The sequence below is a fragment of the Pleurodeles waltl genome, chromosome 8 (assembly GCF_031143425.1).
Source record: "Pleurodeles waltl isolate 20211129_DDA chromosome 8, aPleWal1.hap1.20221129, whole genome shotgun sequence".
Taxonomy (NCBI): domain Eukaryota; kingdom Metazoa; phylum Chordata; class Amphibia; order Caudata; family Salamandridae; genus Pleurodeles; species Pleurodeles waltl.
In genome coordinates, this window is record NC_090447.1 from 1,156,316,981 (window position 1) to 1,156,344,439 (window position 27,459).

A 27,459-nucleotide genomic window follows, 5' to 3' on the forward strand; every position below is an offset into this window, starting at 1 on the left:
TGATATTTTGGTCCTTAGTCATTTGAGTACTCAGAGTCATCAACACATTGGCTGGTTTAGTCAACAGAAGGGTTTTTATAAGTGTGGCAGGTGCAAGGCATGCAACAATAGCAAGAATGTTAAGACGTATAAGACGGACTTGGGTGAAAACAGGAAGATTAATAAAGCTATTTCTTGTTTGTCTGATTATTGTATTTATGTTTTACAATGTCCCTGTGAGTTGCAATATGTTGGAAGCCCTATTGGTCAAGTGAAGACGAGGATCCTGGAACATTATAGAGCCATTAAGAACTATGATCCTTCATATCCATTTGCTAGACATTGGGCAAAAATGCACAATCGTGACCCTAACAGTTTGATATTTTTTGGCATTGACAAAATTAAGGGAAACATACGTGGAGGGGATCGAGAGAGACTACTAAGGATAAGGGAATCAGTATACATTATACTCCTTGGGACCAAGACACCGGAGGGTTTAAACGAGGATGAGGAACCTCATGTACATGTAGGATTAATGTCATTGAGAGCATTGGTGATTTCCCCAGGTTTTTCTCCATTAGGTGCCATTTTTAAATCTCACAATTAGGTATTCATAGACAATTGTGACATTCTCATGACAATCCAATTGTTAAATGGTTTCATGAATATTATCTAACTATTTTAGTATGGAAATGATGGAACTGATGTTGTTCTTAGGGCCACTTGGCCATTTTGAGATTCTGCAATGGAGCATGTACATATATAAAAGATTGTGTATATTAATTATTTACTCCCTCTTTTCATCTTTTCTTTTCTTTTAATCTTGAGTTGAACTTTAGTAATTAAGCAATAGATAATTTTCACAGGGACAGTCAACATGAGTTAATTAAATTGTTAATGATTTTGAGCTTATTCTGTTAAAAAGAAAATATGCAGTATATTGTGGAACCATTTATCGTTTTTCTTGATTGGGATAGTATTTTTTCTATGTCGACGCATGGGCAGTATAAAATGTCAGGGGAAAATGGGCACAGGTTTTTTCAATTTGGCCACGCTGAAGACACTGCTGTGTTGAAATGCGTTGCCATTTAAGATATACCTTTTGGGTGCAACTTTTTTTTCTGCTTTTGAAGGTATTGACAGAAAGAAATGTATATATACATATATATATATATATATATATATATATATATATATATATATATATATATATATATATAGCAACAGCTCCTCCACAATAAAAGAATGTGCTCGGACACTTAACGTACTTGCATATGTTTAATAAAATGATGCCTGCACACAACACGTTTCAGCCGTAGCCTTGATCACGTATGGGGCGGTTGTTTAGTTTACAAATTAAATACCCTCAAACTCTAAAGATAAATAAGGGACTAACATACACATATCAAGCAATACAAAGGCAAGGTGGCCGCCATCAAGGAATAGCTTACAAACTATATCCTTCAGTGTTGATAATCATATACCATATGTGTCCAGAGCTATAAGAACTACATATATATAAGAAGAATTAGTATATAACAACCACTGCTCATAATAATTGGTTCTTAAATTATTCATGCAATGGAACAGAATATCTCAAATAATAAATACATGTTCATTCTCTTATATCTCTACAACCAGGTTCACCAACCATATTGATATCAATACTGCCTGATATACACGTTTGCAAATAAATTTGGCGCCATTTGACAAATCTTTACAAAACTGTCAAAAACTAGTTTGCCACTCACTTTAGCTGCCGCTTTCAAAGCTTTGGGGTGATTTATCAAGAAGCGGCAGCAAAAAAGGCAGGTCCCAAATTGCGTTTCCCCATGCATTTTCCCATCAGGTCTTTAGACATGCCTACAGCCCAAACGGCTTAACAGAATTACACCAAGTTCGGAAGGAAGTTAGATGTTAACGGTTTTGTGATGTTTTTGTTATTTGGTGTAAATCTGTTCAGTAGTGTTAGAGTATTTAAAGTAAAACTAAATGTGTATATCTAGGAATGAGATGGCTTCACGGATCCCGGAGCTCTCATGCTGAGATCTGATCGGCTGCAAACACTTCAATTAGGAAGTGTTGGCAGTCATTTTGGGGCTCGGCCTCAGCCGAGTCCCAAAAATAAATAAAAAAAAGGAGGCAGAATAGAAATACCATGACTCACTGCCCTTTCTGCTGGAGTACCCCCCGACTACCACCAAGGCAAAAAAGCATTAAAAAAAAAATTGCTCTGAAAAACGTGGAGATTCTGTGAATCGCATGAAAATTTTAAATAGAAACAAGCATGGTCTCCCGCACTTGTTCACACTTTAGCCCCCGGGTGGGCCAAGTCCTGCAGCAGCATTTTAAAAAAGGAGGGAAGCACACCGAGCCCACAGGACATTTGAACACAACTAGACCCAACCCCCAACCGCTGGAATGAATTACATCAAATTTTGCAGAAAGGTAGGTTTCGGGAAGCAGATTACGCTTTTTGTTATTTGGTGTAAATCTGTTCAGTAGTCTTTGAGAATTGAAGGTGAAATAAATTTGTATATCTTGTGCCGCGGATCCGTCATGGAGATTTTGTGGAGACTGCTGCAGATTCGCGAATGCGCACACCAACAGGAACTCTGTGATTGGCTGGCCGCAACCTGACCAGAAAGTTGCAGCTGCCATTTTAGATAACAGGACATTGTCCCTGGGGCTCAAAAATAAAAGGAAAAGTGGTATAAGGGGTCAGGGTACTACCAGGGCTGTGATATAGAGGTGTTTGAGGGTGAAATTATGAACTTATAATTATTTTTTATCACAATGCATGATACCTGCGAATACGTCCTGATGCTCAGCGTGGCCCCAATGTAACGTCATGACAAATCTACGAATATTGGTGACAACAAAAAACATTCACAGTCATTCATACACTAATTCATTCACTCATAGTAGCACTGAGAAATTCATGCACCCACTCACAGACCCACTTAGACACTCACGTACAGACTCACATATCCAGACACTCACCCACTCACTCATAGATCCACTCAAACATTGATTCACCCACTCACAGATCTACTCAGACACTGATGCACCCACTCACAGACCCACTCAGACTCACATGCTCCCATTCACAGACCCACTCAAACACTCACACACACACTCACAGCCCTACTCAGAATCTCACGCACCCACTCGCAGACCCACTCATACACTGACACAACCACTCACAGCCCCACTCAGACCCTCATACACCCACTCATAGACCCACTTAGACACTCACGCACCCACATAGAGACTCAGACACTAACGCACCCACTCACAGACCCACTCATACACTGACACACCCAGTCACAGACCCACTTAGATCATCAAACATCCACTCACAGAACCACTCAGACCCTCCCACACTCACTCTCACACCCAGGCAGTCACGCTCACACCCAGAGACACCCTCTCACACCTATTCTCACACCAAGAGAAACAGGCTGTGCATGGCAGGGATTGGGTGGTTATAGGGTGCATGGCAAGGTTAGGTGGTCATAGGGGTCTTCGGGCTTATAGAAGCCTTCAGGTACACCACCTTCCCAGGGCTATGTGTATTATGCATGCACAACAATTAATTATAACTCACATCCTATGGTATCTATAACTTGCATTACCCCAGACATAACAGCAGTCATGACAAATTCTATAAAGGTATTACAAATATAAATGAAGCATTAGCAGTCAAGCTAATGAAGAAAAACCTGTGCATGGCAGGTGAGTGACTTACAGGTACCTTAGGCCATGAGCTATACTTACTTAGAATAACTCTAACTACTGAATTACAAAGGTTTTGAATGAGTAAACTAAGAACCTAACAGTAACGTCCCTGTAACCTTTGGTTTTTAAGTGAATTTCTATGTTTTTTAAAAATTGTATTTCCTACCATAACGTCCCTGTAGTATATATATATATATATATATATATATATATATATATAGATACATCTATATATATATATATATATATATATATATATATATATATATATATATATATATATAAAATGTATATATATTGATGTACTGACCTCTTGATAATAAAATAAAGCCTTTTACTAATGTAACATCACATGGACAGCATTGTGGGGGCGATTGCAGGGCCTGGCCACAGGCCAAGCCATGCAGCCATGTACCAAACCCCCATGTCACACACAGAGAATGGCATCTTCCTTTATATTAAAAACATAGAAATTCACTGAAAAAACTAAGGTTAAAGAGATGTTATATTTAGGAAATTAAATAATATGTTACTTTGCATTACCAAAAAACCTTGGAAATTCACTGATAAAAACCAAAGGTTAAAGGGACATTATAGTTAGATGAAAATGCCAGAATAAACATACTATTTTAAATGAACAAAACAGTTGAAATTCACTATTTATAGTTCTCTCAAGTAACTGTAACTAGTTTTGTAAAGCTACTATAAATTGCACCCACACCATGCACTACTAATTATCTCACATATTATGTTGCTCATAACATGTTCCATGACATCATTAATAATATCACTGCAGCATCTCAAATGACATAATTGATGACAACACTGTGAATACTTCTCATTTGCGCACCACCAGGTAAAAGTTGCTTGATTTGTTTAGATCCTATTAAAAACTTTGGGCCTGATTTAGATTACGGCCGATGGGTTATCCATTGTAACAGAGTAACCCCTCCACTGAGATCCAAATCAGGCCCTTTGTTTTCATCACAATTAAGAGTCACAAAAACAAAATATGCTTCATGTTTGCTTCCCTAACCACTTTAAAACTCCTCACACTTTGCAGGCAGAAAAAGACAAGAAAAACACCAATCCCCATATTAAAAGTCTAAGCAGCAATTTGTCAGAAGGCATAGCCTAACATTTGAACTCTGTCTTTGAAGCATGGAAAATGTGGTAAGATAAATATAAAATGTAAAGGCCATTTATTTATTGTTTTTTCGCAACCCACCAAAAATCTGCTGGCCACCCACCAATGACTTGTGACCCACAGTGGGGAAATACTAATCTAGATGAGCTCACTGAAATGAACGGCTGTATGTCGGAGCCACGCATTCCGTTGCAAAGCATGTTGTTACCACAAATGTGTTACAATGAGAATACCAGTACTACGTATATCCCTTACCACACATGCCTTTACAATGAATTATGTTGTAAAAGCATGTGCTTTAAAGGCCTGTCTATGGTAAAGGTCCTAGCGTAATTCCCCCCACAGTCATTCTAAAAAATGCCCCTCCCTCACCCTGAACCCTACATTTTTCCAACCCTGTCCCCCACCCTGAGCCCTAAAATCGTCTTCCTGCTCTAATTCCGAAAACTGACCGCACCCTAAAACCTAACCCCACCCCCTCTCTAAAACAGTACCCCAATCCCCCCACCCTAAGCACAAAAACCACCTCCCCCACCCTAAATCCTAACCTCCGTCCCCTCTCTAAAAGAGTACTTCCCCGGCCCAATACCCCTCAAGCCCAAAAACCATCACCCACCCTAAACCCTAACCCCTAACCGCCTCACCCCTCCCTAAAACAGTACCCCCACCCCCAGACCCAATCCCCTGCCATAAGCCCTAAAACTGCCTGCCCTAAAACCTACCCCCCACACTGCCAGGCCCTAAAACAGTACCTCCCACCCCAAGCCCAGTTCCCCCACACTAAGCCTGATAACCGTTCCCATCCACCCTCAAATCCAGCACCCCCTCCATAAAAAGGTACCCCTACCCTAGACCCAATTCCCCTGCCCTAAGCCCAAAAACTGCCCACCCTAAAACCTAACCTCCACCCCCTTCCCCCTCCCTAAAATAGTACACCCCACCCCCAAGCCCAACTCCCAACCCTAAGCCCGAAAACCATCCCCACCCGCCCTAAATCCTAACCCCCCCGCCCCTGCTTAAAACAGTACCCGTGCACCACCACCATACTAAGCCCCCAAACCATGTCCCCAACCCTAAAACCTAAGCCTCTGCCCCCTCCTTAAAACAGTACCCCCCCACTTCCAGGCCCAATCCCCCCACACTTAACCTGAAAACAGCCCCCACCCTAAAACATATCCCCTCACCCCCTCCTTAAAACAGTACCCCCATACTTAATCCTCCTTACCTGACTCCTAAGGCGCATCACAGCTTGTTCTGAGGAAACAAAATGATCTTCCCCTCCCTCTAATGACGCTGATAGCCTTCAACATCATTACCACACATAGCCCTTACCATTACAATTGTTGTAACAGTATGCGTTGTAAAGGCTATTCGCTGTAATGACGCATGCATTGAAACACATGCATGGTAAAGGCTAGTTGGGGAAACATCCGTGTTGTAAGGGCTGTTTCCCAAATGAACATGAGTAGTGACTGCTGAATTAGATATAAAAATAGCATTTGCTAATATAATCTTGTATTTCCTGTACTTAACTGCTTCTCACCTGTGGGTTACCCTAAACCTTTATTACAATATATATGTTAATGTTACGGACAGCATACTAACTAATGGTAGAATGTTAAGTATCTTTACACTAGAAAGATGCATGTAGCAAAGTTGTATTCTTTTCCTTGTTCTTTTTATCTTGAGGTGAACTGAGAGGTGGCCCCAAAATAAAAGCATTACATATAATAGTAAGCAATCTTTCTTTGCACAATTAAAACCATTGCATTAGCATTTGCAAAGAGACCAAAGAAGTCACAACGTTTAAAAAAAAAAAAATGAAAAAAGATAAATCACAATAAAAACATCATTAGTACCTTGTGAACATCAAGATCAAAACTAAGTACACAGTTTTCTTTAGGATTCACAAAGTCGTCTAAAAGTGTGTATAAAGTGCCAAGTGCAACTAATTTGTCCGTTCATGATGCTAAAATCCCCCAAATAAAATAAGGTTAGACCTCGTGAAGCTTGTGCCTAAGTAAGGCCGATGGGCTGCCTTGGTATAACTTTGTATGGTAAGCTAACCATGTGCCCTATCAGCAAGCCTTGCTTTTTCGTCTACCAGAAAAATTCTTATAACAGTTTCATTGAAAGGTTTTCTAAACTTTTCATGTGATCCTGCAGCCTCCCAAAGTCCCTGTAGACCTGGCTGATTGATTGAATCTTGCAGGTTCTTGTTGCACTGTTCTTCTTAATCATCAGTTTGTTCCATAAGTAGGGATTTAATGACCCTGGTTCAGCACCCCTGATCCTGTGCCAACATTTGTCATAGGCACCTTGATGAGCCAGCACTTGTCTCTGTAGACCAAATTCTAGCCTTTTTGTAAGCCGGTGAGGTGTATTTGGGTAAGCTGAAAACCATTTGCAGAGCACCTGTTATGATATTATCCAATAGCACAACGTTTCCCCCTTTATGGCCTCACTTCCATAGGTGACTGCTGGGATGAGTTTAGCCTGTAGGACTTGAACTAGTCAGTTGAGGTTTGGGCCGTGACTTTATTCCTCAGGTTTTTTAATGCCATTGCTGTTGCAGTACTTTTCCTCTTAAGTGTATCCTTATGGGGACTGAAGGTGCCCTTGTTGTCAATTATGACCCCTAAGTACTTATACTTCTGTACATTTTCCAGTTGTTGTTTAGCAAGGTACCATAGATGAGAGCCCTTTACTTTGCGACAATTCAGATGCATTACTTTGAACTTATCCATATTCATACTCAAGCTGTTTTCTACAGAATAGCTTTAATTCTCATCTAGTAAGCGCTGGAGATCTACTGGGGTTCTGTAGTAAGTACTAAGTTGTCTGCATAAAGCAGATTAGAGAGAATTAAACCACAAATATTTGGGGCATGGGACTTACACTTGTCTAACCTAGCTGTTAAATCTGACATAAAGGGAGAGAACAGGATTGGGGCTAACCAGTTCTGGTTGGAATCCTTCTTGAAAGGTCGTCACCAGTCCCCAACTTTATTAAAACCCTTGTATCACTGTGCAAAAGAGTTAATTGATTGAGAAGGGGAGTTGGAATGTTCCACTTAGAAAGTTTATACTATAGTCTGTCTCTGTCTATACGGTCAAATGCTGAAATCAATAAAACAAAAATACAGTGGCTGTCTTGCAGCGATTGTGGCATTAATCAGCATGGAAATAGTTAATATGTTTGTGATAGTTCTGATATTTTTCCTGAAACTGGTCTGATTAAGGACCACAAATCCTCTAATATGAGGCCAGCAAAGTATTTGGCATCTTTATCTGTCACGGCTACCAGCCTATAATTTTTGGCCTCATTCTTACTGCTTTTTTTTAATCAGGGAGATAATTGAATCCCCCCAAGAGACTTGAATTGTCTCTGTTTGCACAATTCTTTTAAATACTAATTCCATCGCATCCGCCCAATAATAACTGCCGGATTTAAATAATATCGGCGGAATACCACAGTGCTCTCCCTCTTCTTCTTTTAGTTATTCTTTTTGCGATTTGGTTATCAGAAATTGTGGTCAGTGAGGTTCCGTTATTGCTGCATGTTTTACCAGTTTTTCCTTGCTCATTAGATCCCATTTGAAGTTTGAACTGTACGTTTGCATTGCATTGGGATTTGTTGTTGAAGTGATCCTAAAGATAGCTTCTCTCCTCTGATGCTCTTTTTATCTGCCAAGTCAGCTTTTTCCAAGCAGCTTTTAGTTGCCTCACTTCTTTTTGGGTATTAATATCCTTGCTACTCCGGAGAAGTATATGCAGAAATTTGTTAATTGCTTTATTTAATGCCCTAAGTTGTGCTGCCTGCCTGGTGGAGGGCCTTCCATTATGATGTCCCTTACTTGCTCTCGGGTGTGACTCTTCTCCTGCTGAATGAGCAGCCCGTAGTGTCCTCGTAAAGTTCTCCCAACTAGCTAGAACATCCTGTCTGTTTCCCACAGAGTTTCGCAGGAGAGATTTTGCCTTAGCCAGCAGCCTTTCTGGATGATGGGTTTTGCACTTAACTTGTTTGTTGTTTAAAGTGTGTACGCTGCCAGGTGCCTCAAGCGGTTGTTTGGGAAGTTAACTTTGCCATGTCAGCGTTATCTTTTGTGGGAGATGATAGCTGTCATCCCGTACCCCTGTTTGGAAATCAACATTTTTGTAGACCAAATGCAGGGTTAAAAAAGTCGATTGTTGCACTGACTGCCGCAGAGTGGTAGGTGGCGGCGGTGAGCGGTCTCCTGGGAGCCAGCCATTTAGTGCACAAAAACTGAGGTATTTCAATTACCCCAGTAGCTTTTCTGCCAACTTCATTTGCCTTTCTCAGTTGTGTCTGTCCTGTGGCGGTAGGTGCCATGCTAGTGGATAATTATCCAGCGCATTGTCCTCAACCATTGTTCCAAAAATATACATGTTGAAATCGCCAGTTAGTATGAAATCATATCATTGTTCCTCCTTTAGTAGTCTATACAGTTCCTCTTCCGGCTGGCTAGCCCCCGTTGCCTTTGCTCCTGGGTGCAAATGCAAATTTACTAGAACTAGCTGCAAAGCTGTATCAGTGCCATAAGGAACAACTTTTAGGGCTCATATCACATTGACTTAGTTTAGTGTTCAACTCCTTGACTGCTTTGATACACCCTGTGGAGGCACAGACAGCAAGGCCCTCCTTAAGATGACCAAAATTGGCACTTTTGGTACCTGGGAGATGTAATAATTTAAAGCCCTGTACATGAAATGCTTGGCCTAGCCAAGTCTCTTGAAGGAGTATGAGGTCAAAGGACTGTAGATATGACAACAATTGTTCATCCATAATTGTATTACCTAATCCTTTGATGTTCCAGGAACACAGGCATATAAGGTTTTTGGCTATTAGAGTTAAGTCATTGTTGAGTCAGGGAATATGAGGTTGCTCATTTATTTTGCCGGTTAGCCAACCTCGATCTTGACATCCAGAGGTGCTTAGTGCAGATGAGCTGGCTTTCCAGGTGTCAAATATTTCCTTTTGTATTGGTGGAGATGTACTCTGCTCCCCCTTAAGTACAAAGAATGTCCGTGCCTTGCTGTTCTTTTGGTGGGGTTTCGGACAATCCTTTTCCCTTACTTTCAGGGGTTCCTGATATCCTGGCTTTTGGTATGGTTCTATTTTAATTCCCCAAATGGTTAGATGTCCTCATTCTTCCATAACACTCTGGCTATTCCTGCTGATGCCCAGGTCGCTACAGTTGTCTCATTCCCAAAATGATTTCTGTGCTCCCTAAACTCTATGGTACTCACATCACTTGATCCTAAGTCCTCCAGCCTATTAATGGAGTTTAGCAGTCATAGGATATTCCGCCTATTAAGCACATCCTCCCGGCCTTTTGATTTATATTCTGGGAAGAACAGGTTAGCGGTTATTTCTGGTGGCACCTGCAAGCTTCTAGATATTATCCCTTGGTGCTCCAGGTCCCCCGACTCATGAGGTTTCCCTGAGGCTAGCTGGGTGGCTTCTATACCCCATCCCTGAGTTGATTCTGAGTTCTCATTGTGAGACAGCTCTCCCTTTTGGGAGCTCTTTCTTGCTCCTGTGACAAGAGCAGTTTGTACTTGTTCTGTGTCCTCCCCTTGGTTCGTTCAATCAATCAATCAATCAATCATTCTCATTTATAAAGTGCGCTACTCACCCATTAAGGGTCTCAAGGTGCTGGGGGGGGGAGGTCAGTGCTCAAAGAGCCAGGTCTTGAGCTGCCTTCTGAAGGAGAGGTGATCAGGTATGGCGCGAAGGTGGCTGGGCAGAGAGTTACAGGTCTTTGCTGTCATGAAAGAGAAGGATCTTCCTCCGGCGGTGGCTTTGCGGATGCGGGGGACGGCTGCCAGGGCTTGTCCGGTCGAGCGTAGCGTGCGCGGAGGAGTGTAGAAGGAGACGCGGTTGTTGATGAGTTTGGGTCCGAGGTTGTGCAATGCTTTGTGTGCGTGGGTGAGGAGTCTGAAGGTGATCCTCTTGTTGACTGGGAGCCAGTGGAGTTTCTTCAGGTGTCCGGAGATGTGGTGGTGGCGGGGTATGTCCAGGATGAGTCGTGCGGCCGCGTTCTGGATCCGTTGAAGTTTCTTCTGCAGCTTGATGGTGATGCCGGCGTACAGAGTGTTCCCGTAGTCCAAGCGGCTGGTGACGAGGGCGTGGGTGACGGTCTTCCTGGTGTCGATGGGGATCCAGCGGAAGATCTTGCGGAGCATGCGGAGGGTGTTGAAGCATGCTGAGGTCACTGAGTTGACCTGTCTGGTCATGGAGAGGGATGAGTCCAGGATGAAGCAGAGGTTGTGTGCGTGGTTGGTGGGCTGGGGAGTGCTGCCTAGGGCGGGAGGCCACCAGGAGTCGTCCCAGGCGGTGGGAGTAGGGCCGAGGATGAGGACCTCCGTTTTCTCTGTGTTCAGTTTCAGCCGGCTGTCTGTCATCCAGTTCGCTACTTCCTTCATACCGTCGTGTAGTCTGGTCCTTGCTGAGGTGGGGTTGTTGGTGAGGGATAAGATGAGCTGGGTGTCGTCGGCATAGGATATGAGGTCGAGTCCGTGTTTGCGTGCGATGTTCGCTAGGGGGGTCATGTAGATGTTGAAGAGAGTGGGGCTGAGGGAGGATCCTTGGGGTACGCCGCAGATGATCTCCGTGGCTGTAGATCTGAAGGGGGGGAGGCGGACTCTCTGGGTTCTTCCGGAGAGGAAGGAGATGATCCATTCCAGGGCCTTGCCTCTGATGCCGGCGTTGCTGAGGCGGTGTATTAGGGTATGGTGGCAGACAGTGTCGAAGGCCGCAGAGAGGTCCAGGAGTATGAGGGCCACGGTTTCTCCCTTGTCGGTCAAGGATCTGATGTCATCCGTGGCTGCGATGAGGGCGGTTTCGGTGCTGTGGTTAGCTCTGAAGCCAAACTGTGTGGGGTCGAGGGAGTCGTTGGCTTCCAGGGCGGTGGTGAGTTGGGCGTTGACGATTTTCTCAATCACTTTGGCGGGGAACGGCAGGAGAGAGATTGGCCGGAAGTTTTTGAGTTCGGTGGGGTCTGCTGTAGGTTTCTTTAAGAGGGCGTTGAGCTCTGCGTGTTTCCAGCTCTCTGGGAAGGTGGCGGAGGTGAGAGATGCGTTGATGACGTCCCGGAGGTGGGGGGCGATGATGTTGTCGGCTTTGTTGTAGATGTGGTGTGGGCAGGGGTCGGATGGAGATCCAGAGTGGATCGAGTTCATGACGCGGGTGGTTTCCTCGGTGGTGGTTGGGGTCCAGGTGAGGATGGTGGTGTCGTTGGTGGTGGGTTCCGGTGGAGGGTTCGTGTTGTTTGTGGTGAAGCTGTTGTAGATGTCGGTGATCTTGTGGTGGAAGAAGGCTGCGAGGGAGTCGCAGAGGTCTTGTGAGGGAGGGATGGAGTTGTTTTCTGCGTCGGGGTTGGAGAGCTCTTTGACGATTCCAAATAGTTCTTTGCTGTTGTGGGCGTTGTTGTCGAGTCTGTTCTGGTAGGCTGTTTTTCGTGCGGCGCGGAGGCGTTGGTGGTGTTGGCGGGTGGCGTCCTTAAGGGCTGAAATGTTCTCTTCGTTCTGGTTGAGGCGCCATGTCTTCTCGCGGGTGCGGCATTCTTTCTTGCAGTCCTTGAGGTCGGGGGTGAACCAGGAGTTTTTTTTGTGGTTGTTGGTGTTAGCTTGGGTCTTCAGGGGGGCCAGGTGGGTGGCGCAGTCGGAGATCCAGCTTGTGAGGTTGTTGGCGGCTTCGTTGGGGTCTGTGGTTCTGGTGGGTTGTTTCTGAGCGAGGGTCGATGTGAGTTGTTCCGTGGTGGTTCGATTCCATTGTCTTCTTGGTGGTTGCTGGGTGTGGTGGTGCACGGTGGTCTTCTTGAAGTTGAAGTGGACACAGCTGTGGTCCGACCAGGTGAGTCCGGTGGTGTGGCTGAAGGAGATGTGTTTGCTGGAGGAGAAGATGGGGTCGAGCGTATGTCCGGCGTGGTGGGTGGGGGTGTTGACTAGCTGTTTCAGTCCTAGGTTGGCGAGGTTGTCCAGTAGGGCCGTGGTGTTGTTGTCGGTGTGGTTCTCCAGGTGAAAGTTGAGGTCCCCTAGGAGGATGTAGTCGGTGGATGATAGTGCGTGAGGGTTGACAAAGTCTGCGATGTCTTCGCTGAACTTGGTCCGTGGTCCCGGTGGTCTGTACATGAGGGTGCCTCTGAGGGTGGTCTTGGGGTCGCTGTGGATCGCGAAGTGGAGGTGTTCGGCGTCGGGGAGTGAGTTGTCGGTGTATGTCGAGATACGGATGGAGCTTTTGTGTGCGATGGCGATGCCTCCTCCGGTGCGGTTGGTGCGGTCTTTCCGGATGATTTTGTAGCCGTCGGGGATGGCTATGGCAATGTCGGGTGCCGAGGAGGGGTTCATCCAGGTCTCGGTGAGGAAGGCGATGTCCGGGTTCGTTGAGTTGATGAGGTTCCACAGTTCGATGGCCTGCCTGTGGACGGATCGGGTGGTGACCAGGATGCAGTGGAGATTGCTTCCGGGGGAGTCGATTTTGACGGGAGCGGTGTGAGTCCGTAGACAGTTGAAGCGGCAGTTGCTGCAGGTAAAAGGGCCGTGGGTTCGTTTCGGGGTGGCGCGGTAGCAGCCCGGCGTGCGGCCGGGGTTGAGGCTGGCGAGGGTGGTGGAGTCGTACGTTTGGTGGGGGCCAGGGATTTGGGCGCTGGGCGTGGTCCAGGCGCGGACGGGCTTGCCTTAGTGCGCCAGCGGCGCGCCCGCTGCGCGGCCTCGCAGCGGCCGCCATTAAAGGGGGTAGCCTGGGAGGAGGGGTCAGCTGGGAGGCGGGAGGGTAGGCGGAGCGGCGAAAGGCGGGAAAAAGCGGGAGAGGCGAGGAGCAGAAGGCAGGAAAAAACGGCGAGAAAAAGGCCTGAAAAAGGACGAGGCGGCCAAAAAGCGAGTGGGAAAAACAGTTGAGGGGGAAAAAACGGCGAGTGGGGGCAGGAAGACACGGCGGACACAGTCACTCGGGGTACAGAAAGAAGAGGGGAGCGCGATCACACAGGGCAGCAGACACTCAGGGTACAGAAAGAAAAGGGGAGCGCGATCACACAGGGCAGAAAACACTCGGGGTACAGAAAGAAGAGGGGAGCGCGATCACACAGGGCAGCAGACACTAGGGGAACAATCAGGCAATCAGAAAACAGTCAACGGGCAAACAGGCAGAAGGCACACAGGAGCTGGTGGCGCTGCGGGGGCAGGGGAGCGACCTACCCTGGGGTCAAAGGTCGCTATCTCTGCCTCGCAGCGGCCGCCATTTAAGGGGGTAGCCTGGGAGGAGGGGTCAGCTGGGAGGCGGGAGGCGGGAGGGTAGGCGGAGCGGCGAAAGGCGGGAAAAAGCGGGAGAGGCGAGGAGCAGAAGGCGGGAAAAAACGGCGAGAAAAAGGCCTGAAAAAGGACGAGGCGGCCAAAAAGCGAGTGGGAAAAACAGTTGAGGGGGAAAAAACGGCGAGTGGGGGCAGGAAGACACAGCGGACACAGTCACTCGGGTACAAAAAGAAGAGGGGAGCGCGATCACACAGGGCAGCAGACACTCGGGGTACAGAAAGAAAAGGGGAGCGCGATCACACAGGGCAGCAGACACTCGGGGTACAGAAAGAAGAGGGGAGCGCGATCACACAGGGCAGCAGACACTCGGGGAACAATCAGGCAATCAGAAAACAGTCAACGGGCAAACAGGCAGAAGGCACACAGGAGCTGGTGGCGCTGCGGGGGCAGGGGAGCGACCTACCCTGGGGTCAAAGGTCGCTACCTCTGCCTCGCAGCGGCCGCCATTTAAGGGGGTAGCCTGGGAGGAGGGGTCAGCTGGGAGGCGGAAGGCGGGAGGGTAGGCGGAGCGGCGAAAGGCGGGAAAAAGCGGGAGAGGCGAGGAGCAGAAGGCGGGAAAAAACGGTGAGAAAAAGGCCTGAAAAAGGACGAGGCGGCCAAAAAGCGAGTGGGAAAAACAGTCGAGGGGGAAAAAACGGCGAGTGGGGGCAGGAAGACACGGCGGACACAGTCACTCGGGGTACAAAAAGAAGAGGGGAGCGCGATCACACAGGGCAGCAGACACTCGGGGTACAGAAAGAAAAGGGGAGCGCGATCACACAGGGCAGCAGACACTCGGGGTACAGAAAGAAGAGGGGAGCGCGATCACACAGGGCAGCAGACACTAGGGGAACAATCAGGCAATCAGAAAACAGTCAACGTGCAAACAGGCAGAAGGCACACAGGAGCTGATTGCGCTGCGGGGCAGGGGAGCGACCTACCCTGGGGTTGATACCTCATTGACTGATGAACAACATCCTGAGAAAGTGCCGCTTTGCATGTCTGGTAGGATATCGGAGCTTGTCCAACCAGTTGTCCACTGGTAGTCACAGACATGGGACCGGATTGCAGATATATTGAGGTGTTTGTTTTCCTTTTCCTTCCCTTCCTCCCCTGTTACCACCTTTGCTTTGAGCCAAGTGGAGCAATGGACCAATCCTCTTCTTCTTTGCTCTGTATCGGCACCCTTATATTCGCTCATTAGTCTGCCACGAGGGACTCCTGGCCTTGGTGCTGTTGCTCATTACTTCTCTCTGCTATCTGTGCATTCAGCTGTTGAATTTGTTCATTGACATTGGTGGGTCTATTCCCTTGAAGCCTTGTGGCTGTTTGATCTTTCACTGCTGCCAAACCCGCCATGTCCTGCTGCAACACCATTGTATATTTATTTGCTTCCTTATTATCTCACAGGGACTCACCCATTGCCAATGGTAGTAATGATGATTTCTCTACAATTGCAACACAGATGCAGCCTATATGAGAAAGCTGCTTCTCCGATTGGGTTCAATCCTGATCAGGTTGCTAAGTTCTAGCAATTTTGCATCAATATTTGAGATGTAAATGGCAAGTGTGTTTAGCAGTGAAAGTTGGATATACATTTTGTCAGCTTGATATAGAATTGCGTTGACTGACCACTGCATAGTACTTTATAGTGAGGTCCAAATTCTGTCTATCTCATTCTACTTTTCCTAGTTGCAATTATTTTCGGTCTTCTTATTTCTTCCTTCCTGAAAGTGGTCTGGAGTGTACTTTGCTGCAAGCTCTTCCCATGCCTGCATTGCTAAGTGTTGGAAAATGGGTTATTGGTAGGGCAGGTAGGTACCTACACCTAGCAACAAGCCACTAACCTCCACCTAGGTACAGTTAGGTCTCAGTAAATTAATCCCAGCTCAACCCTTGGTAGCTTGGCAACGAGCGTCAAGGCTTAACTTAGGAGACAAAGTGTAAAGCATTCAAATATCACAAAACAGTAATTAAATAAAACACAGGAAACAGTTTAAAAATCCAAAACCAATTTATAAAAATAGTTTATATTTTTATCTTTAAAATGACACAAAAACGATTAAAATCGGTTCAGGGGAACCGGAGATATGAATTTTTAAAGAATTATTACTTTTCTAGCGCTTAGAAACAAAAAGCGCCAATCGGGTCATCTGGTTGCACCTCGACCGGGGCAAAGTCAAACTTTCAGGCCGACCGCGATGGAGCCCTGCTCGGCTACAGGTCGCGGGAGGCCTCGGTTAAAAAGTTACCTTCTGACTTAGTCTTTATTTTGAAGTTTTTCTTCACCGGGACGCACCTGCCAGTTGAATCCGACCTCCTGGAGCCCTTGTCCGGATACGCGATGTGGGTTTCCTCGGTGGAGACTTTTACCTTCGGACTTAGTCGTTTTTTCGAGATGAAAATCCTTCGACCGGGGTAAACCTGGATCTTGATCCGACGTCCATGGAGACCTTCTCGGATACGATGGCTGGGAGGTCCCGGTCAACTTTTTACCTTCGGACTTAGTCTCTTTTTTGGATGTTTTTCTTTACCGGGACGAACCACGAAGTCAGGCCGGGTCGCGGTTGAGGCAAGCCGGCTAGAATTTCCGCGGCGGGTCGGTCCCTCTCTGGAGCTTTTTTCCAAAAATTCTCAAATCTTTTCCAAACTTCTGGGGCTTCACCCAGATGTTCTTTTAAGGTTCTTTTGGGGTCCACAGCTCACCCCAAGGGTCCAGAAGTTCTGTGATGGTCCTTGGGGGGTGCGGACTTCAACTCCCAGAATGTACCTGGCGCAAACTCCTTTTTGGCCACTGGACAGTGGTCAGCTGGTCCCTTTTTTTCAGGAGTTGGTGCAGGGGACTCTGGTTTAGCAATTTTTCACCTGTAGCAAACAGGGAGTCCCTCCTTGAACCAGTTGAAGCCAGGCAAAGTCCTTCTTGTGGTGAAGCCCAAGTGTGCAGCTGGTGCAGTCCTTCTGAGTGCAGGTTCCAGGTGCAGGCCAGGGGTCCAGCAGGGCAGTCCTTCTTCTCCTTAAGTTCTTTCTTCTTGAAATTTGGTGGGGATCTGAGGTGTGGGGGCAGGTCTGCCAGTTTTATCCTTGCTCCTGGGTGAAAAGCAGGGGGGCCCTGGTTCTCCAATCAGGGACAGGGTCGTCCCCCTGTGATGACCACTTCCTGGGAAGTGTGGCAAAAATCCATCCCAGAAGGCAACAGTCTCTAAAAATCCAACATGGATGAATCTGATTTTTGGAGGTTACATCTGGCTGAGCCCACCCACTGGTGTGGCTAAAAATCATAAACACACCCCTCTCCTGCCCTCTCCTAATCTAATCAAGGGGGCACCTAATTGTCTGGGGTTGCAGGATGTGGGGGTGTTGCTGGGTGCTGCAAATGTCCTTCTCTGCCTTTGAAGACCAGTTTGGCAGCCCTCCCCCTTCCTGCCTCACCATCTGCTGAGGGGAGATTCTCTCCCCCAAGCACATTCCTTTGTGTGAAGCCAGGCCACTTCACACCTCATCAAGACAGCTTTGACTAAGCTGCTGCAGGCTGGCCAATCAGAGCACAGCAGCAAAAACAATGCAGGGCTGAAATTGGCAACTTTTTAGGTAAAGTCTATAACTCTTTACCTGAACAAGTTATATTAATTCCCACAACTGGAAGTTGTGGGATTTATTACAACAATTAATTTGATACCAAATTCTTGGTATGCAACATTTAAGGAGACTTTAAAATTTAAAACAAAGTCTCCCCATTCTAGCCTATGAAGGCCATTTACTTCAATGAGGGAAAAACGAATTTGGCTGTTTTTACCTCACCAGGGTTTATAAATCTATTTTTATAAAGTCCCTGCTTATAGTTACATGGCACCCAGCCCTAGGGGCACATAGGGCACACCTTAGGGGTGACTTATATGTAAAAATAAGATAGTTTAAGACTTTGGAAGTACTTTTAATTCCAAAGTCGAATTTGCATATAACTTTAATTTAAAAGCAGCCAGCAAGGCAGGCCTGCCTTTAAAATGACATTGGGCACCTCAGCAGTGCACCTAGGTGTGCACCACCTATGCTGTGGTCCCTAAACCTACATGCCCTACCATATACTAGGGACTTATAGGTAGGTTAACTTAGCCAGTTATAATTAGGCTAATTTGCATATCCATTTTACACAGAGCAAAGGCCCTGGGACTGGTTAGCAGTACCCAGGGCACCATCAGAGTCAGGAAAACACCAGCATAAAGTGGAAAATGGGGGCAAAAAGTTAGGGGGCCTCTGCAATCAGCCATGTTTTCTCACACAAGCCCCCCCCAGCCCACACGCCCAGGAGACTCAGCCCAAACCTGGGAGAGTCTTCCTGGCTTGTTAGGCGAGGAAGACAGTGAAGAAAACTGGCTGTCCCTTTGCAGGGCCTACTCTGCCTTACATCCTCCTGTCATGGTCACTCCCTCTGGGTAGTGAAGCCATCCCAACAGTGAAAGGACCCATCTCAAACTGAAACTTCCCTCTAGGGGGGTCTTCCTCCTTTCTCTCTGCCAACTTGGGTAGTGAGGTGCCCACCTCCCCTACTCCAAACTTTGCTAGGGCAACACCTAGCTTACCCAAAGAGGTCACCCAACACTTGAGCAACCCCACCATGACCAATAGGGTCAGGGGGCCTACTTTGCTATTGGCTTTGGGGTCTGCCTCCCAGCCCAAGTACAGTGCTGCCAGGAAGGCTAGCACCCAGCAGAGGCTACTGACAGCTGTCAGTATCCAGAACCACACCCTAAGCTCTCCACTGACAGGTGGCTGAGCTGCTTTAGGGGGCATTTTGGGGTCCTGGCACCCCTCTTGCTGTCTATAGTGGGGGGCTACCACTTCCTGTGGCAGACACCCTCCTTCCACTCTCCCTTCTGTCAGTGCAGGGGCAACACCTTGCATCTGGACAGCTGCCTGACTACTCAGGACTTCCTTGGGGTCAGGTGAGGCCTCACCAGTGCCAACTCTGGGCTCCCCCCTTACTGGGGCAGAAGGCCCTTGGCTCCCTGGAACTCTCTTTAAGAGTGGCCTACCCTTCCTTTTCTTCTTTCCTTTTCTTGGGGACCCCTGTCTCCTAACTGTAGGGACTGACTCCCCAGGACTTTGGGTTGGGAGGGCGCCCTGGGCGACCACCCCATCTGTGACCAGACTCACCTCTGGGATGTCATTGCCCAGGATACAATCTAGGGGAAGGTCAGCACTGACTACCACCCTAATCCAGTCAAGGATACCCTCCCTCTCTAGGGGCACTATGGCTACAGGTTTGGAGGTGACCTCCCCTGTGGCTATCCTGACTTTCTTTGTCTTTCCTGGGACATACATGTCTGGGGTCACTAACCGGTCACTCACTATAGTGTGACTGGCACAGGTGTCTCTCAGGCCAGTGGTAGGGATCCCATTCACTTGAATGTGGTGGAAGTGCCTACTCCCACCCTCAGGGATCACCAGCTTACCATCTGGTCCTGTCTCCCAGCTCAATGCTAAGAGGACTTCATCATCTGAGGAATCCTCCTCTATGGCTACACTGGACAGCCCAGTGCTAACCACCTTCTTTGGACAGGCTGCATCTCCTCTGAAGTGACCTGTCTGCTGACAGTCAAAGCAAGCCCTACTGTCCAAGAGCTTTTTTATCCCTGGGTCTAACTGTCTCTGCTGGTCAGAGTGGGAGTGGGATTTACTCTCCTCCTTCTTAGGGTTCTGGGGTACAGAGGGCGTCTCTGTGGTGGGCTTACCACCTCCCTCCTTAGGTTTTTGGGGACCTGTCCCCCCCTTCTTGGAGTCTCCCCCCTGGGACTTGACAACCACCCTGGTTCTCAACCACTCATCAGCTGCCTCCCCTAGCTCTCTAGGGTTGGTCTGCTTAGAGTCCACTAGATGCTGGCATAACCTTTCTTGGGTACAATTGGTCAAGATGTGCTCTCTCATGATCAGATTGTATAACCCCTCATAAGTATCTACTTTGTTGCCAATAATCCAGCCCTCTAGTGCCTTTAGTGAAATGTCCACAAAGTCAACCCAAGACTGGGTACTGACCTTCTGGGTGTCCCTGAACTTCATTCTATATTGCTCTGGGGTCAGATCAAACTTCTTGGCTAAGCACCTCTTCATACTAGGGTATGAATCTGCCTCCTCCCCCCTTAAGGTCAGAAGCCTATCCCTCCCTGAGTTGGGGACCAACTCCCACAAAAGGGAACCCCAGTATTGAGGCCTAGCCCTTCTCATTTGGAGTGCCCTCTCAAAGGCCCCCAGCCACTTATCTATGTCATCCCCCTCTACATAAGCAGGAACCACCCCCTTGGGTAATCTGGGGCAAACTCCCCCACCCATGGACACCTCAGCTTCTTTATCGCTGCTTCCATCTCTTTTCTCTTTGTATGCCCACTTTTTCTTTTCTAGGGCCAGCTTCTCTGCTTCCAAAGCTATGTATGCTAGCTGGGCCTCCAGCTCTCTTTCTCTGATGGATGGGTTCTCTCCTCCTGAAAGGACCCCCTTCCCACCACTAGCTTTGGATCTGCCCCTAGTGACTGTATTTACTGAGGACCGTTCTTCCTCGTCCTCACTTAGGCTCAGATGCCTTCCCTCCCCTGAGTGGTTAGAGCTAGCATCCTCCCTTCTTTCTCCCTCCTCTGGAGCTTCTTCTGACTCTACCTCTTGGGCCTCAGCCCATGCTGTCAGGGATGTGATCAGGATTTGCTTCCTGAGATCAGTGGTTGCAGGCAACCCTCTTTCAATACACAACCCCCTAAGCTGGACTACTGTCAGTGTGGGTAGGCTAGCCAGATCAAGCTCCATGGTTCCCTAGTTTTGTGTCAACAAAAACTTTTTGCAAAAAATTGGAAACAAGAATTTAGAAAAATTACAAAAATTCAATAATTGAAATTAATCCAAATTAAAAATTAAAAACAATTTTTGCACTTTGACAATTTTAAGGATTTTTAATTTGTTTTACCTAAAACTGTAACGTGATATTGAACACAAGTACAGGATCCCGTCGCTGCTTCCAATTATGTTGGAAAATCGGTTATTGGTAGGGCAGGTAGGTACCTACACCTAGCAACAAGCCACTAACCTCCACCTAGGTACAGTTAGGTCTCAGTAAATTAATCCCAGCTCAACCCTTGGTAGCTTGGCAACGAGCGTCAAGGCTTAACTTAGGAGACAAAGTGTAAAGCATTCAAATATCACAAAACAGTAATTAAATAAAACACAGGAAACAGTTTAAAAATCCAAAACCAATTTATAAAAATAGTTTATATTTTTATCTTTAAAATGACCCAAAAACTATTAAAATCGGTTCAGGGGAACCGGAGATATGAATTTTTAAAGAATTATTACTTTTCTAGCGCTTAGAAACAAAAAGCGCCAATCGGGTCATCTGGTTGCACCTCGACCGGGGCAAAGTCAAACTTTCAGGCCGACCGCGATGGAGCCCTGCTCGGCTACAGGTCGCGGGAGGCCTCGGTTAAAAAGTTACCTTCTGACTTAGTCTTTATTTTGAAGTTTTTCTTCACCGGGACGCACCTGCCAGTTGAATCCGACCTCCTGGAGCCCTTGTCCGGATACGCGATGTGGGTTTCCTCGGTGGAGACTTTTACCTTCGGACTTAGTCGTTTTTTCGAGATGAAAATCCTTCGACCGGGGTAAACCTGGATCTTGATCCTACATCCATGGAGCCCTTCTCGGATACGATGGCTGGGAGGTCCCGGTCAACTTTTTACCTTCGGACTTAGTCTCTTTTTTGGATGTTTTTCTTTACCGGGATGAACCACGAAGTCAGGCTGGGTCGCGGTTGAGGCAAGCCGGCTAGAATTTCCGCGGCGGGTCGGTCCCTCTCTGGAGCTTTTTTCCAAAAATTCTCAAATCTTTTCCAAACTTCTGGGGCTTCACCCAGATGTTCTTTTAAGGTTCTTTTGGGGTCCACAGCTCACCCCAAGGGTCCAGAAGTTCTGTGATGGTCCTTGGGGGGTGCGGACTTCAACTCCCAGAATGTACCTGGCGCAAACTCCTTTTTGGCCACTGGACAGTGGTCAGCTGGTCCCTTTTTTTCAGGAGTTGGTGCAGGGGACTCTGGTTTAGCAATTTTTCACCTGTAGCAAACAGGGAGTCCCTCCTTGAACCAGTTGAAGCCAGGCAAAGTCCTTCTTGTGGTGAAGCCCAAGTGTGCAGCTGGTGCAGTCCTTCTGAGTGCAGGTTCCAGGTGCAGGCCAGGGGTCCAGCAGGGCAGTCCTTCTTCTCCTTAAGTTCTTTCTTCTTGAAATTTGGTGGGGATCTGAGGTGTGGGGGCAGGTCTGCCAGTTTTATCCTTGCTCCTGGGTGAAAAGCAGGTGGGCCCTGGTTCTCCAATCAGGGACAGGGTCGTCCCCCTGTGATGACCACTTCCTGGGAAGTGTGGCAAAAATCCATCCCAGAAGGCAACAGTCTTTAAAAATCCAACATGGATGAATCTGATTTTTGGAGGTTACATCTGGCTGAGCCCACCCACTGGTGTGGCTAAAAATCATAAACACACCCCTCTCCTGCCCTCTCCTAATCTAATCAAGGGGGCACCTAATTGTCTGGGGTTGCAGGATGTGGGGGTGTTGCTGGGTGCTGCAAATGTCCTTCTCTGCCTTTGAAGACCAGTTTGGCAGCCCTCCCCCTTCCTGCCTCACCATCTGCTGAGGGGAGATTCTCTCCCCCAAGCACATTCCTTTGTGTGAAGCCAGGCCACTTCACACCTCATCAAGGCAGCTTTGACTAAGCTGCTGCAGGCTGGCCAATCAGAGCACAGCAGCAAAAACAATGCAGGGCTGAAATTGGCAACTTTTTAGGTAAAGTCTATAACTCTTTACCTGAACAAGTTATATTAAACCCCACAACTGGAAGTTGTGGGATTTATTACAACAATTAATTTGATACCAAATTCTTGGTATGCAACATTTAAGGAGACTTTAAAATTTAAAACAAAGTCTCCCCATTCTAGCCTATGAAGGCCATTTACTTCAATGAGGGAAAAACGAATTTGGCTGTTTTTACCTCACCAGGGTTTATAAATCTATTTTTATAAAGTCCCTGCTTATAGTTACATGGCACCCAGCCCTAGGGGCACATAGGGCACACCTTAGGGGTGACTTATATGTAAAAATAAGATAGTTTAAGACTTTGGAAGTACTTTTAATTCCAAAGTCGAATTTGCATCTAACTTTAATTTAAAAGCAGCCAGCAAGGCAGGCCTGCCTTTAAAATGACACTGGGCACCTCAGCAGTGCACCTAGGTGTGCACCACCTATGCTGTGGTCCCTAAACCTACATGCCCTACCATATAATAGGGACTTATAGGTAGGTTAACTTAGCCAATTATAATTAGCCTAATTTGCATATCCATTTTACACAGAGCACAGGCCCTGGGACTGGTTAGCAGTACCCAGGGCACCATCAGAGTCAGGAAAACACCAGCATAAAGTGGAAAATGGGGGCAAAAAGTTAGGGGGCCTCTGCAATCAGCCATGTTTTCTCACACAAAGTATGAAATAGCACAGTTTGTCCTCTGAATGTCTTGGTTTTGGGGTTCCAAGGCACTGTCCATTGTGCTTTGTAGAGCCTTGGGGCTTTGGGATTGAAATGTGATTCTATATGGGATGCCAGCTAGACTTTTATTAAAAGCTTGACTTTCTTCTGGCCGTAAGGGGGATTTTGACATTAGTGGTGTCCTTGTAACAGATGGTTCCTCAGTAATTTGCTCAATCTCAGTTGGGACTAGCCCAGTTTTCCTCATGCAGGGCAGGGTGATACCCATTTTTCCATCTGATAACCGGTGTCGTCCTTTGTCCACATGGTCGGTTTTGGTCCCACTTCCTCCAATAGTGGAGCATACTCTGGCCCAGTTCTTCCAGGCAAATTCCTGCAGCAGTCACTGCTTCTACTTCCTGGGCTTCTGGCAACCTTAGGTGTGAGCCCTTTCGGCCCATGACATCTTCCCCTCAGTTCTCCTCTTGAAAGCTGCCTCGTCGGCAATCACCAGGTCAGTTGCTTCCTCAAGCCTTATGAGCTCATCTGGGCTAAGTTAATCATCTTTGCTTGATGCACCCAATGGGCTGATGTCTATTTCTGATGTCATGCCTGCTGCCCCTTTACCCTTGCGTGATAACATCCCATTTGCAGCCTTGTGCTCTTCCACTATTTCTGGTTGCAGTAGTGAGGGGAGACCATTTATCCCATCTTTGCTTGAGCAGAGCACTATCCCAGCGCCTTTAATAAAGGACAACTTTGATCTAAGACTGATGACCTGCGGTTGGAGGATGTAGATCTCCCACCAAGCTATAGAGAAGTGATGAGGCTTGTGGGCCTTCCGCCGTGTGAGCTCCTCTTCTGCCTCTCCTGTTGCTTTCTTTAGTCACTGTTTTACTGTTCTGTTTCCTGGTATTTGGCTTAGTAGAGATCAGTTACCTCACTCTCCCCGAAGTTCCTCTTGGGTAATTAGACACACGCTGGTGTTTGTGGTTTCTTCACTCTTCTTCTTGCCCCAGTTGTCTTGTCTTAAAAGCCCCCTCCTTGCCTACTGTCCTTCTTCTTACACACTTCAACTTCCAGTACTTGCACTATGCCCAGACTAAGCGGATGAGGCAGACAGGTAGTGGCAGGATAGCAAGCTGCATCACCCGCTACGGTAGCCGCCTTCACTGTCAACCGCTCACTCCGCTCAGCGGCAGAGGCCCTATTGACCACTACCCCGGTCTTGTCTCTTCGCTGGAAGAGTTGCAAGTTCTGCATTGTGAGTTATACTGCTGCTGCTTTGTTATACTCAGTTATACAGCTGCCACTCCATTGTTCCTGAGCTCACTGATGGCCACCCTGGTGCTGCCTCACCTCCCCCACCAGAAGCTCCTTGCAAAGCTTCAGAGGAGGGGCACAAGCATGCCGTGCTGACAAGGAACCTCTGGCTCAGGCGTTCCAGTATTCTAGCAGCTCAGCATTCCAGGTGCCAAGCTTGAGTTTGACCTCAAGAGACAGCTGACTCAGTTGGCTCAGGAAGCTCTGAGAGTCCAGGAAAGGAGAGTGTCTCAAGGTACAGGGAAGTAAGTTGTAGCCTTCACATCCTTAACAGTTCCTTGACTGTTCAGGCCAGGATAATTTCAAGTTCCACTTTTTTCAAATGAGTGGGTGGGGGGGACGAGGGCAGTGCAAGGACAGGCTTGAGGACAGGCTTGAGAGCAGGCTTGAGAGCAGGCTCAAGAGTAATGGTGACGCTGAATGTGCCGGATTGCTCCGGATTGGGCTGGAGGGGTGGCCAGCACCAGGGCACCAGGCTAGGCAGACGGCAAGTGCAGAGCAAGAGACTTCGGCAAACGTGAGACTAGGGGTGGGTGAAGAATTCTGCTCCACCAGCGGAGTTTGCAGAGCTTTCCCCACTCTGCGATCCACACAGAGCGCGGAGATCCAAAAAACTCAGCGAAGTGACACAGAGCAGAGTTTTTTCTCTCACTCATGTTCGCCAAAGTTACGTTGCCGAGCACAAGCGAGATTTCTGAACTCAAGCGGTAGCAGTAGGTCATGACTGCTAGCAATGAGAGCAGCCGAAAGAAGTTAGCGCCCTTTGGCACTCAGCGTGATGCCGTTCACACTGATTTTACAGCGCAGGAGAAACTCCTGGCGCTGAAAATCAGAGTGTACAGCACAACTTACCCAAAATCCGTCACTTGAGGAATTCCACATAGCAGAACTCCCCAAACCCCACCCAGGCCTATGTCACACACAAAAACGCCAGTCACCGACCTGTTGTTCAAGGTCGCCAGCTCAAGCTAATGCCCTTGCGGACTGGTTCCTCACCCGTCTCATTTGCCATCACCACATCTCCTACCACCTGCCAATGCACTTCACCTCTCAGTTCCCAGTTTCTTGTCCCATTCCGTTCTGGCCAGGTATTGCAGCTGAAGATGATCACCGCCTCTGCTCACCTCCTCCGCTGATGCTCAAAATGCTGCAGAACATTATCCCGGAGCGCCTCGTACACACTGCACTTACGCTTCCTTGTCACAACTCAATTGACATTTGCTCCTTCAATAGACACCTACTTAAATCATACATTTACAACTCTTACATATGCAAATAATGTGTTATTATCACTCAAATCACAAAATGTAAAACATTTACACACACTTTCAGGGTCACATTAAATATTGATAAATCCAAAGTTTTCAAAAACACACAAACCTGTATGAGTCAGGTTAAGAACAGAGAATGATTTAATGACCACATGTACATTACACCCAACAAACCTCAAACTATATCTTCCTCCTCAGACTATTGATTGTGGAATAGGCATACACTTTAGTTTGCTGCTTATTGCTAATGCCCATATGGACTGGAGTCAAAGTAAGGCAAAAAGTGAAGAGTAGATGGATAAAGTGATTAATAAATTCACAGTGCTGGGTTTTATGATGGATTCATAGATATTAAATATTGTATAATAAAGAAGCTAATTCACAGTGGTACTTAAACACCTGAGCTGAATTTAGCATTAGTTCTGCACTGGATAATTTCTGAAAGATTTTAAAAATCTCCTTTTTCCAATGTGGAACCTCACTGATGTGTTTCACAGTGCAATGTGTTTCCTCTTTCCTTTCTTTAAGATTTTGACAGTGCTTAATTTGAGCTGGTGGCTGCAGGTGGGGACCACCAGCTCACATTTTTGGGGTTCAACACATATTTTACCCACATCAGACTTCAACCCAGAGCAAGAGATAAACAAAATAGAGCAAGAGAGAGAAAAACTCACCGAGGGGAGAAGTAGGAAAAGAAAGACAGAAAAACAGTGATAAAGGGAGAGAGGAGGGCTGAAAAAGAACCTGCAAGAGTCAGATAAAGGGAGTGAGAGTGCCTCCTCGGGGTTTAAAGAGGTCTGAGATGTTTCAAAGAGCACACAACCTTTGTACTTGGCAATTCTGACATTCCATAGCACTGGCCATGGGCTTCTGATCAATCTTTGGGCCCCAAGACTAATTATTTTACAAATTAAGCACTGTGGTATCCCTCTGCTGGATCTTGCAGCAAGCAGCACTTGTCTGTTTCTGATTAACATGCAGGTCATCCACGCTCCAGGCACGAGCATTTTGTTTTCATTTCAGCCGGCTCACTGTTGTACCAGTAGGTTTTAGATTTATAGTTTGATAGAGCAGGAGAACTGCCTTAAATTGGTACTTCTGCCCCTGCTGAACTCCTGGTTCCCCACTCTATTCACAGATTACTACACTGCAGAGTTTTGAGTGACAGATCTCCTTCTGGTACTACTGTTAGTAACCCTCGACC